This window comes from Myotis brandtii, unplaced genomic scaffold (genome assembly GCF_000412655.1).
Source record: "Myotis brandtii unplaced genomic scaffold, ASM41265v1 scaffold158, whole genome shotgun sequence".
Classification (NCBI taxonomy): Eukaryota; Metazoa; Chordata; class Mammalia; order Chiroptera; family Vespertilionidae; genus Myotis; species Myotis brandtii.
The window spans coordinates 1,544,634-1,557,697 of NW_005355753.1; the positions used below are offsets into that span (position 1 = coordinate 1,544,634).

The 13,064-nt window shown below is 39.5% G+C and overlaps 1 protein-coding gene across 1 annotated transcript in view; it reads right to left on the reverse strand.

Moving 5' to 3' along the window:
- The window catches only part of TNRC6A (trinucleotide repeat containing 6A), an 89,470-nt gene extending 76,893 nt beyond the window's left edge, over nucleotides 1-12,577 (reverse strand). The window contains exon 1 of the mRNA XM_014536257.1: nucleotides 12,249-12,577. The gene's annotated coding sequence lies outside the window, so the exon portion shown is untranslated. The remainder of the gene's footprint in view (nucleotides 1-12,248) is intronic.
- Between the last annotated feature and the right edge of the window lie 487 nt (nucleotides 12,578-13,064).

Here is a 13,064-nt window from a genome sequence, read left to right on the forward strand (position 1 = left end):
ATTGGCTTTCTCCATTGCTGGGGCAACCCAAGCCTCCTGCTTGCTCCAGCTCCATGGCCGTCGCCATCTTTGTGACAGAGTGATGGTTAATTTGCATATTACTCTTTTATTAGATAGGATAATACTGGAAGTCCTAGTCACAGCAATCAGAAAAAAGAAGAAATAAAAGGCATCCAAATTGGAAAGGAGGAAGTAAAAATGTTATTATTCGAAGATGATGTGATATTGTACATAGAAAACCCTAAAGATTCCACCAAAAAACTAACACATTTAATAAATGAATTCAGCAAAGTAGCAGGATACAAAATTAGTATCTAGAAATGGATGGCATTTTTATACACCAATAACAAACTTGCAGAAAAAGAAACTAAGAAAACATTTACTATTGTATTAAAATGTAATAATAATAAGGTACCGAGGAATAAACTTAACCAAGGAGGTAAAAGGCCTATACTTGGAAAAATATAAGACATTGAAAAAGAAACATAGGAAGATATAAACAAGTTGAAGACTATACCATGTTAATAGATTGGTAAAATTAGCATCATTAAAATGTCCATACTACCCAAAGCAATCTACAGATTCAACACAATTCCTATTAAAATAACAATGGCATGCTTCTCTGATCTAGAATAAATATCCCAAAAATTTATATGGGACAAAAAAAGACCCCAAATAGTCTCAGCAATTTTGAGAAAGAAAAAAGTTAGAGGGATCACAATACCGGATATCAAAATATACTAACAAGGCCACTGTAATAAAAACAGCCTAGTACTGGCACAAGAACAGGCATACAGATCTATGGAACAAAACAGAAAGCCCAGAAATCAACCCACACCTTTATGGTCAATTAATATTTGACAAAGGAGGCAAGAGCATATAATGGAGTAAAAACAGTCTATGCAATAAACGGTGCTAGGAAAATTGGACAGGTACATGCAAAAAAAAAAAAAAAAAAAAGAAAAGAAAAGAAAGAAACTAGACCACCAACTTACACCATACACAAGAATAAACTCAAAATGGATAAAAGACTTAAATGTAAGTCACAAAACCATAGAAACCCTAAAAGAAAACATAGGCAGTAAAATCTCAGACATCTCTCAGGAGTAATACTTTTGCCAATATGTCTCCAATGGCAAGGGACTAAGGAGAAAATAAACAAATGGGACTACATCAGTGGTCGGCAAACTCATTAGTCAACAGAGCCAAATATCAACAGTACAATGATTGAAATTTCTTTTGAGAGCCAAATTTTTTAAACTTAAACTATATAGGTAGGTACATTGTTATTAACTTAATTAGGGTACTCCTAAGCTGGCCTTTGCTAAAAACGTCCTCAATCTGATTGAGGAATGTTTGCTGAGGTTGACCCCTTCCAACTCCTGAAAAGGAAACCCACTATATAGGAGAACATATTCCTCATTGATTCATCTGATAATCTCTAAAATATGAAAGAAACTAATACAAATCAACACAAGAAAGACAAACGATCCAATTAAAAAATGGGCAAAGGACCTGAATAGACACTTTTCCAAAGAGGACACACAACAGGTCAATAGACATATGAAAACATGCTCAACGTCACTAATCATCAGAGAGATGCAAATTAAAACTACAATGAGGTATCACCTCACACATGTCAGAATGGCTACTATCAATAAATCAACAAGTGCTAGCCAGGATGTGGAGAAAAGGGAACACTAGTGCACTGCTGGTGGGAATGCAGACTGGTGCAGCCACTATGGAAAATGGTATGGAGTTAAAAATGGAACTGTCTTTTGAACCAGTGATCCCACTCTTGGGTATATATCCTAAGAATCCTCAAACACCAATCCAAAAGAACATATGCACCTCTATGTTCATAGCAGCATTATTTACAATATCCATGATCTGGAAACAGCCCAAGTGCCCATCAGATGAATGGATAAAAAAGCTGTGGTAGCCCTGGCCAGTATTGCCCAGTGGCTGAAGCATGAGTCCACACATTGAAGGGTCGAGGGTTTGATTCCTGGTCAAGGGCACGTACTTGGGTTGTGGGTTCACTCTCCATCCCTGGTCAGAGTGCATACAGGAGGCTACCAGTTTCCTTTCCTCCCTCCATCCCTCGAAATGGAAAAATATCCTCAAGGGAAGATCAACAACAACAAAAAAAGCTATGATACACTTACACAATGGAATACTACATGGTTGTAAAAGAGAAGAAATTGCTCTTCTTACCTTTTGTGACAGCATGGAGGGACCTGGAGAGTATTGTGCTAAGCTAAATAAGCCAGTCAGAGAAAGAAAAATCCCATATGATCCCATTAATATGTGGAATCTAATGAACAAAATAAACTGACGAACAAGATAGAACCAGCATGGATACATGGAACAGACTGACAAATGTCAGAGGGAAGGGGGGTTGTGGACTAGATAAAGGAAGGTGAATGGTTTAGCTAAAGTATTTGCATACCCCATGGACAAAGATGACAGTGTGGTGAGTATAAGGGGGATAGTTTGGCAAAGGGGGGGGGGGATCAGGAGCATCTGCAATAGTGTCAACAATAAAAAATTAAATATTAAAAAATGCCATGGTCTTTCCTTTCCCCTCCCAAGCAAAGTATTCACTCTTTTCAGGAGCCACAGAGAATAAGTCCATTTACTTTAGATGCATTAAATGATCTTCCCCAGACTGCACCTCCACAATCCTTTTCTTATTTCCTTTCACCTTTACAAGAACACACAATGGAATGTACTGAGGAAACACAAAGTATTCAAGTTCCAAGAGGCATGGCAGGGTGTGATCAGGGGCAAGAACAGCAAAGGAATCAAAGACAAAGACTGAACAGCCACTGGTTTTGACAAGAGGGAGCAGGCACTGGTAGTCTTTAACACAGCAATTCCAGTACTTTTATTTTGTGAATGTTTGTGGGGGAGTGGTGTGGGAAAAACAGCTAGACCACAACTAGTGAATATCTAAGCTGTGAGGTCCCACATTTGAGGAATTCAATAGTTCATTTTTAAACGAGAGAAATAGAAGGTATCTAGAAAGCTATCAAAAATGAGCAAAAATGTCCTTCTAAAAAAAACTCATCAGAAAAAATGCAAGGCGCATGACAAAGTACACAGTACGCTACCATGTGTGTAAAAAGAAAGGATATGTATTCATAGTGATTGTGGCAGAGGGAGCAGAAGCAAAGAGGTGGATTGGGAACCAGAAGGGAGATCTCACTGTATAAATCACAGTGGTCATATGGTTTTTGACTTTTGATTGCTGATATAATTAACTAGAGACCTGGTGCACGAATTCGTGCACCAGTGGGGTCCCTCAGCCTGGCCTGCAGGATCAGGCTGAAACCGGCTCTCCAACATCCTCAGAGGGGTCCCGGATTGTGAGAGGGTGCAGGCCAGCAGGCCGAGCCCCACCAGTGCACGATCGGGGTCGGGGAGGGATGCAGGAGGTTGGCCAGCCAGGGAGGGACTGTGGGAGAGCTCCAGGGTGGGTCTGGCCCGTCTCACTCAGTCTGGATCGGCCGGACCCCAGCAGCAAGCTAAACTACCGGTAGGAGCTTCTTCCCTCTGGTGGTCAGTGCACCTCATAGCGACTGATCGACCAGTCGACTGTCTGCCCCCGTGGTGGTCAGTGCATATCATAGCGAACGACTGAGTGTCCTTAGCATATCATTAGCATATTATGCTTTGATTGGTTGAACGGACAACTGGACACTTAGCATATTAGGCTTTTATTATATAGGATTGTAACAATAGGTTTTCTGATATTGAACCAAACTTGCGCTTGTTAGTATAAACCTAATTCAATTTTTAAGTTAACTTGCTAGGTTTTCTTTCTAATCAAGGCAAATTAAAGCTATAATGCTATACCACTTTCATTTACTAATTTTAATAGGCAAATTGTACAAGAATAGCCTGGCCAGTGTTACTCAGTTTTGGCTCAATGCAGGGGGGAACCGATGGATCGATGTTTTCTGTGTCTCTATCCTTCTCCCTTCCCCTCTCTAAAAATCAATTTAAAAAAATCTTTCTAATGAGAGAATGAAAAAGCAGATGTGGTTAAGTGTTAATAGTTGAGGAACAGAGGTGAAGGATATTCAGGAATTCTTTGCTCTATTCTTACAAAATTTCTCTAAGCCTGAAACTATTTTAAAATAAAAAGCTCAGGTTGAGGACAGTTGGTGAGATTAGAAATTACCCCCATAATAACAGAAGCATTCTATAGTGTACAAAATGCTCTGAGATATTACCCATTTTGAACCCACAACTCTGAAACATAGTACTGATGTTATTCCCATTTGACACTTAAAGAAACTAAGAATCAGAAAGACTAAGTGAGTTGTATGGTACAAGGCAGTGTTAAGGCTGACCCAAAATCCGGTTTGCTAAATTACCCTCCTAGATTCTATTCCTCTTTGAGGTTTATCTTAATTACTAGTTACTTTCCAACTCATACAAACCTCACCCTTGACCTCTAATTAAACAATGCTCATTTTCTAATTATTTCAGATGTTAATCTCACTCTTCCAAATAAGACTAATTGCAGCTCTGGGAACAAAAACCAGTTCTACTTGTATTGTGCACTCCAATAAATGCCAATTCCTGCTTCTTTGCTTTTACTAACTCTCTAGCCCCATCACCACCACTGAACATACACTCTTCAGTCTTCCACCCACATTCTACTTCTTTAAGGACCAGTGTAAGTCCAATGTACTATTTAAAAACAAGCATTTCCCTTTAGCATAGCATGCAGTCAGAGCTCTGGCTCCAAGGACAAAGAGAAGTGGGCTTAACTCGCAACTCCACAGCCTGCTGTGTTAGTAAGTTGTTTATTTTCTCCAAAGTCATCATCTCCTCATTTATGAGCGGTCTCAAACTGTATCTCCCTCAAAGAGTTGTTGTAAAGATTAAATTAGGTAATGCAGACCAAGTGCTTAACAGATGCAAATAATAAGCGTACACTAAATGTTTTTTTTTTAAAAATATATTTTTATTGATTTCAGAAAGAAAGGAAGAGGGAGAGAGAGATAGAAACATCCATGATGAGAGAGAATCATGGATCAGCTGCCTCCTGCAAGTCCCCCACTAGGGATCGAGCCCACAACCTGGGCATGTGCCCTTGACCAGAATTGAACCTGGGACCTTTCACTTCGAAGACCAATGCTCTATCCACTGAGCCAAACCGGCTAGGGCAGCGTACACTAAATGTTAACTACAAGACACCAAATACAAAACAGTACACCAGGCTAAGGTTGCAACCAAAGAAGAAAGAGCATACAGTAGAAAATGGAACTGCCACTTCTTAAAACTGCTATCATCAAGAAGAAGACAAGGTCAGAAGTGTTCAAAAGGACATGGAAAAAAAAAGAAAACCCTTGTGCACTGTTGGTGGGAATGTAAATTGGCTCACCTACTATGGAAAACAGTATGAACAGTCCTCAAACATTTTTAGAGACAACTACCAATGACCCAGCAAACCTACTACTGGATATATATCCAAAGGAAATGAAAACAGAATATCAAAAAGATATCTGCAGCCCTGGCCTGTATGGCTCAATAGTTAGAGCTCAACTCCCCCACACCCCACTCCTACTCCCCTGTACCAAAGGGTCTCGGGTTCCCAGTGAAGGGCACATACCTAGGTTTGCAGATTCCATCCCCAGCCAACCAGGGGGCATGCAGGAGGCACCAATTAATGTGGCTCTCTCACAGGATGTTTCTCTCTCTCTCCCTCTCCCTCCCTTCCTCTCTCTCTAAAAAATCAGTGGGGAGAAAATATCTTGGGTGAGAATTAAAAAAAAAACAACAACAAAAAAGATATCTGCACTCCCATGTTTACTGCAGCATTATTCATGATTGCCAGCATATGGAAATAACCTAAGTGTGTGTCAATGGATGAAGAAGATGTGAGAAAATATCCTTGGGTGAGAATTAAAAAAAAAACAACAACAAAAAAGATATCTGCACTCCCATGTTTACTGCAGCATTATTCATGATTGCCAGCATATGGAAATAACCTAAGTGTGTGTCAATGGATGAAGAAGATGTGATACACACACATACACATATAATGTAATACTATTTTATCATGAGAACAAAGGAAATTCTGCCATTTGCGGTAAAATGGATGGACCTTGAGAGCATTATGCTAAGTAAGCCAGACAGAGAAAAACAAATACTGTATGATATCACTTATATGTGAAATATATAAAAAATGAACTTACAGAAACAGGTGGTTACCAGGAGGTGAGGGAATTGACTTACAACTTACAAGTAGAAGAGGAATAAGTTCTGGAGAGCTAATGCACAGAATAGTGATTACAGACAATACTATAGTATATATTTCAAAGTTGCAAAAAGACTAGGTTTTTAATGTTCTCATCACACAAAAACTATGTGACATGCTAGAGGTGTTAGCTAATGATTTGGTGGCAATTATAATGGACTATTTAAATATATCACATCACCATGTTGTACACCTTAAACTTATACTAAGTTAGACATCAAGTATTTCTCAACTAAAAATACAAAAACAAAAACATGCCAGGGCTAGAGGGATACTTTCTTAACAAAGGGCATGTACCCAAAGCTCACAGCTCACATCATACTTATTTTTAAGACCAAGTGCTTCTCCTCTAAATTAGAAATAAGACAAAGATGTCTGCTTTTGCCACTTCCATTCAACACTGTACTATATGTAGCTTCTAGTCAGAAAATTAGGCAAGGAAAATAAACAAAGGGCACCAAGATCGGAAAGGAAGTTAGAAAACTATCTCTATTCATAAGTGACATGACCATCCTATATAATAAAAGGCTAATATGCAAATTGACCAAACAGCGGAACGACCGACTGCTATGACGTGCACTGACCACCAGGGGGCAGACGCTCAATGCAGGAGCTGCCCCCTGGTGGTCAGTGCACTCCCACAGGGGGAGCGCAGCTCAGCCAGAAGCCCTGAGCCAGGCTCACAGCTGGTGAGCTCAGCGGCGGTAGCGGGAGCCTCTCCCACCTCCGCGGCAGCCCTAAGGACGTCCAACTGCCCCATGGGGAGTGGGCCTAAGCTGTCAGTCGGACATCCCCTGTGGGCTCCCGGACTGCGAGAGGGTGCAGGCTGGGCTGAGGGACCTTCCCCCCTGCCCCGGGTGCAGGAATTTCATGCACTGGGCCTCTAGTATATATAGAAAGTTCTAAGGAACACACACACACTCTATTGGAACAATAAAGGAGTTCGGCACAGATGCAGGATACAGGATCAACACACAGAAATCAACTGTCTGATGTGCTACAATGTGGATGAGCTTTGAGGATATTATGCTAAGTGAAATAAGCCAGTCACAAAAGGACAAACATTGTGATTCCACTTATATGCAGCATGTGGAACAAATTTATAGACAGAAAGTAGAATAGTGGTTGCCAAGGGTTGAGGGGAGGGGTGAATTTTGCAAGATGAAAGACTGTGGAGATGTATGGTGGTGATAGTTGCACAACATTGTGAATGTGCTTGATACCACTGAAATGTTCACTCAAAAAATGGTTAAGATGGTAAACTAGATGTACCAACTTTTGTGCTTCAAGGGACATCAAGAAAAAGTGAAAAGACAACCCACATAATGGGAAAAAATACTTATAAATCGCTTTTCTAATAAAGGATTTATATTTAGAATAGGTAAATTCTTACAATTCAATAAAAAGATAACCAAACTTAAAAATGGGCACAGATGAAGTACTGACAACACACTACAGTATGGATGAACTTTGAAAGCATGGTAAGTGAAACAAGCAAGACACAGAAAGCCACATATTGTATGATTCCATTTACATGAAATGCCCAGTAGGTAAATGCATAGACACAGAGTATAGAACTGTGGTTGCCAGGGGTTGGGGTTAGGGGTGAATGGGCAGTGAATGCTAATGGGCACAGGGTTTTTTGTTCCGGGGTCGGAGGAGGGATGATTAAAATGTTCTGAAATTAGGGAGTTGTGGTAATTGCATAATTCTGAATATACTAAAAATCACTGAATTGTATAATTTAAAAGGGTTAATTTTTATCTCAATGAAGCTGTTATAAAAAAAGAGAGAGGAACGGAAGGGAACATTCAGAGAAAAAGGAGTTGAGGATAGAACAAGAGGTACAGGGCATAAAGCTAAACAGATAGCTGAGCACAGACTAGAGTTTGGACTTAAATTCCAGAGTCACTAGGAGAGCAAGCAAAGCTTTCTAAGAAATAGTAAGCGGCAGGCTTAGAACTGTGGCTTGAGGATGACTAACCTGCAGCAGAGTGGAGAAGGCACACTTTATGTCCCTTTCTATCTGACACGTTAAGAGTCTCGCTTATATGCCTTACATTACACCTAGGGAATCACACGTAGAATATTGAGTAAACCTACTTCTCTAACACCCTTTGTATGGCCAATTATCAAAGAGTGAAGTAACGCTTAAAAATACATTTAAAATCAGTGCATATGTAAGCACCACCAGCACTATTGGTGTTTTAGGGGGAATTTCAAAAGAATAAAAGAAGGGCCCAAAGTCAAGAAAACACAGATGTCAAAATTATAAATGTATTCAGTATCACTGCAGCAAGCTGCTTAATAAATGTTAGCTGACTTAAAACCACTAGTAAGAACAGCAAACAAGTGACTTGATTTAACCTTGTTTATTATACAAAATCCAATCAATCACTGTTTGCAGAAAATATCTCGAAGGTTCAAAGTACAAATTCTGAAACCAGGTTTCAATTTGTTTTGAGCATTCCATTAGAGCTGGGAAATCAGCTGAGTCATCGTCATATAACATACTATAGTCCTGCTGAAAATTCAAAATGCTGTTCCCTAGTTACAAGAGTAGAAATGCTAGGATTCTGCTTCACAGCCAACTCACAGAGTATGTAAATCACTTAAAAATAAGACTACCTTAATAAGAAACTTAAACTATATTAGTTTTATGTTTGTTTTGAAAATAAAAACTATGCCTTAGTAGAATGTTACTTTCTCTCTTTTGAATCTTAAAATCTCCATGACCCTTTGCCATCTGGTCTCTCTGGAATTCAGGACGAGAAGCCCTGTTCTGGTGGCACAATGCCACCCTACTTCAATAGGGCATTCTTTTCAAGAATGCATAGCACAAGTCCAGGCCCTATGTTTCGTTCTCTTACCAGGGTTACAAGTTTGTCACCGGTGAAAGCTGAAAACAGGCAACTCTGATGTCTAAAAGGGAGCTCCCTTCAGAATAACCCTTCAACAAGGCCTCAATCATTACAACTGATCAGTTTAAAGACCTGTAATTATTGTAATTTCAGCAATTTAAATTACTAGTTTACTAGTAAATGAATTGTCTAGCACATTGTAAAATAAAAGAAACTGAGTTAGTATAAGGTAAACATAGTGCATACTAGGTAAACTGTTAATTTACTTTAAAATGGTGTGTATGGGAGGGTGGCAGGTGATACACTGAGAACCAACACGTCACCTATGTGATAGTCCTGCAAAAAAGGTCTAACTGAATCTAATCACACAGAAACAACCAGATAAATCCCCACTGAAGCCTGCAAACAGGACTAGTCTGGATATTCCAAAATGTCAGTCATGAAAGGGGAAGAAAAGGACAAGGAACTGCTCCTGATGTAAGGAATTACAGACAAGGCAACTAAATGCAGCCCCGGATTAAGGCATTGAGGCTTAAATTCATATTTAACATATTTAAAAACACGTTGTTGGAACAACGGGGAACATCTGAATATGGACCCAATAGACAGTAACAAAGTTAACTTCCCTGTGCGTGATGATCATCTTTTGTTGTTACCTAGAATGCCCTTGTTTCTGGGACATAAAAGTTGTTTAGTGGTGACATGGCACGAAAAACCTAATTTGGCAAATAGTTATACTTGGTAAATCTAGATAGAGGCACAGTACAGGTGTTCATTGTACTATTCTTGGTTCTTTGCTTAGGGTTAAATTTTTTAAATTGCAAATGCGAGGACATTTTTTCGATTTTGAGTGAGAGATGTATCATAAGTCAGTCTGAGCAGAATGCATATAGCACATACCTACTTTAGTCTTTGCAATCATGGGCGAGACTTTTGAGGCTGTCATAAAACACAACTGTAAAAGACTTTAACTCATACTTGTAGACTGACGTCAGATGCCAAAATTCACAAGAGATTACAGAACAGCACTCGGATTTTTTCATGACATTTATATTTAAATTTCCAGAAGGTTGTTACACATTTAAAGATAAGCTTAGTTGGTGATTCATTTATTCTATCAACTGACTTACCATATAGCTGCTGGGGTAAGCTAGAAAGAAACCTATCAATATAAATTTGCTGGCCTACAAACCATTTCACAAGAAAGCAGCAGAAAAGCTTAACCAAATCAAATGACTGTTTTTCCAGACAGAGGTTGATGAATTGCAGGAGCAGGGTCCATGCTCCCTAAGGGACATCAAATGCCCTGGTTTATGCCTGTTGTTCCTCATCTTTTCTTATTCAGCATTTGTCCCAGGCGGACAAAAGCACCTCCAATACAAATGTCTCAGTTTAGATGCTACATCATGCAGTACTAGTGTTACCAACTTCTCTTATATGATGGTATTTAATGTTGGTTTAGAAAAACAAACAGCATAACCTGAAGTATGTCACTTGTGCTTCAGACACTATGACCTACATTATGGTAAATTCCTTACTAGAATGGGCACAAAATATAGAGAAAAATTGTTCTAACGTTTTTAGAAAGGAGAAACCAAAGCTATCTTTTTCTCTACTGTGTAATGTAGAATAGAACACTGCACAGGTGTAGGGACAGTGGGAGTCAAAAGGCCTGTCACTTGTTAAGGGAATAGAACCTTGACTAAGTTATTGGCTCTGTCTCAACCACAGCTTTCTCTTGTGTAAAATGAAGGGATCAGAATGCTGACTGGTCTCTACTTAATGTCATGGTCCAGCTCTAAATACTCAGTAATTCCATGGTTTTGGCCTCCAAAATATTTTTTTTAATTAAATCAGTTGAGTTAGACTTTTTTATAACTAGAAAATGTTACTTATCTTCCTTCCCCAAACTCCTATTTCTGTTCTAACCTCTATTCTGTTCGGAGGCTGAGCGAATCTCCCATTCACCCAGGATGAAGGGCCACTTAGACTCCTCTCACAACTCATCCCTGGTTCCACTTCCTCAGTGACTTTTTCTGTCTCACCTTTTCTATCACCACTTCAATTCAGGTCTGCATCACCTTTTGCCTAGATCACTAGTTATCATTGTATCATCTTGCTACTTTGCCGAAAAACAAATAATAGTTCCTCAATCTGATATTCAAGAACCTCTCCATCTGCCCCACATTTTTATGCCAACTGAACTACTCACTGCCATTTCAAAATTCCCTGTACTTTCTGGATTGTATGCCTTTACCCCTGCTGTTCTTACAATGCCCTTTTCTCTGCTTTTCAAAATTGATTCCATTATTTAAAGCTCAGTTCCAATGACACTGACATTACACCTAGACATTACAGTTCCCTCTTTTCAGTGTCCATGATACTAACATAAAGAGACAATTTTACTGGCCAACAGAGGAGAAAGATAGCTTACCTAGGGTGGTAAACTAAAATTATCTCTTGCGCCAATTTTATTGACTTGTTTCCCTTGCACAGGGTCCTGAGAACTTGTAACTTAGCAGAGGAAAAGGAGAATTTCCGGCAATACGAATTTGACATTTCAGATGCTAGAAGCCAGGGGTCCACACAATGGGATTTACACTCCCATGGTATTAAAAGATGTTTAAATTAATGGAAATTAATTTAACATTTAAAGATTTAACATTAACATGGTTATCTTCAGAAAAAATGCAAAGCTCTAGAACAGTGGTTTCCAACTGGGACAATTTGCCCCCCTCCCCCAAGGGGGGTTCTGGCAGTACATGAAGACATTTCTGATAGTCATAATTGCATGGAGAGTGTTACTGGCAGATACTAAACAGTCTACAATGCATAGGGCAGACATTACAATAATAAATGATCTGATCCAAAACATCAACAGTGCCCAGGTGGAGAAACTTTGATCTAGAAGAATTGCATGTATTTGTGGTTTCTGCCTCCCCAGATATTCAAATATTTCAAGATGAAAAAGCATGTCTCTAATCAGAGACAATACAGTCTGAAGCCAGACAGCTCCTCCAATTTCCAGTAGCATGACCCCCTGAAAGTTACTTAACCTTTTTGTGCCTCTAAGTCTTCATCTATAAAACAGGGATAATAAGAGCACCTACCTCACAGAATGTTCCAAGAATCAGATGAGTCCATTTAAAGTCCTTGGGAAAGTGTACCAGGCAGATGTAAGCATTCAATAAATTTAGCTACTTTCATTCCTCTCCTCCCTAGGGCCTAGTCTTGCATTTGGAACGTAGAAGATGCTCAAGAAATGTTTACTAAGTGACTAATGCCTGGTCTTCCTGGGGAGGGCACAAATAGGTAAAGATAGATAAATGCTCTTTATTTGGGAAAAAGGAAGCAAAAGCTAAAGGTGAAAGGAAGCATTTGCCCACCTACTCACATCTCTCCCTCCACAGAACACTTTCACCCTCTAGGAAATGTGCCCCTCTCATGGTCCTGAGGACACGCTATCCTGTAACCTCCTTCCTATTTTCCTTTTCGTCCCTTCTGACCAACTGAAGATGCTCATTCATAATGAGATGGTGTCCTGTTTGGACCCCTACCATCATCTACCCTATATTACTTACTTATGGACTTATTGCAGTCCTCCTGGTAGACTGTACAGCTTTCCATGGCTAGGGACAACACTCGACTCCTTTTTATATAACCCAAGGGCCTACAGACCTCAGCAACTGTCAGAACCAAGTCTGTCGTTTTATACATGAGGCACAGAGAGGCTAAGTGAACTGCCAAGAGTCAAGGTCATATTGTAAGTGGTAGAGTTAGGATTCAAACTCGATACTTAGCTGATACAGAGAATCCAAGTTCTAGCTAACTGACTGTAATCACATATGAAAACTGTATCTGTGGTAGAGACCACTTTTTAATTAAGTCCCAGAAAACCCCTACAGGAATTATACTGATGGTTACCT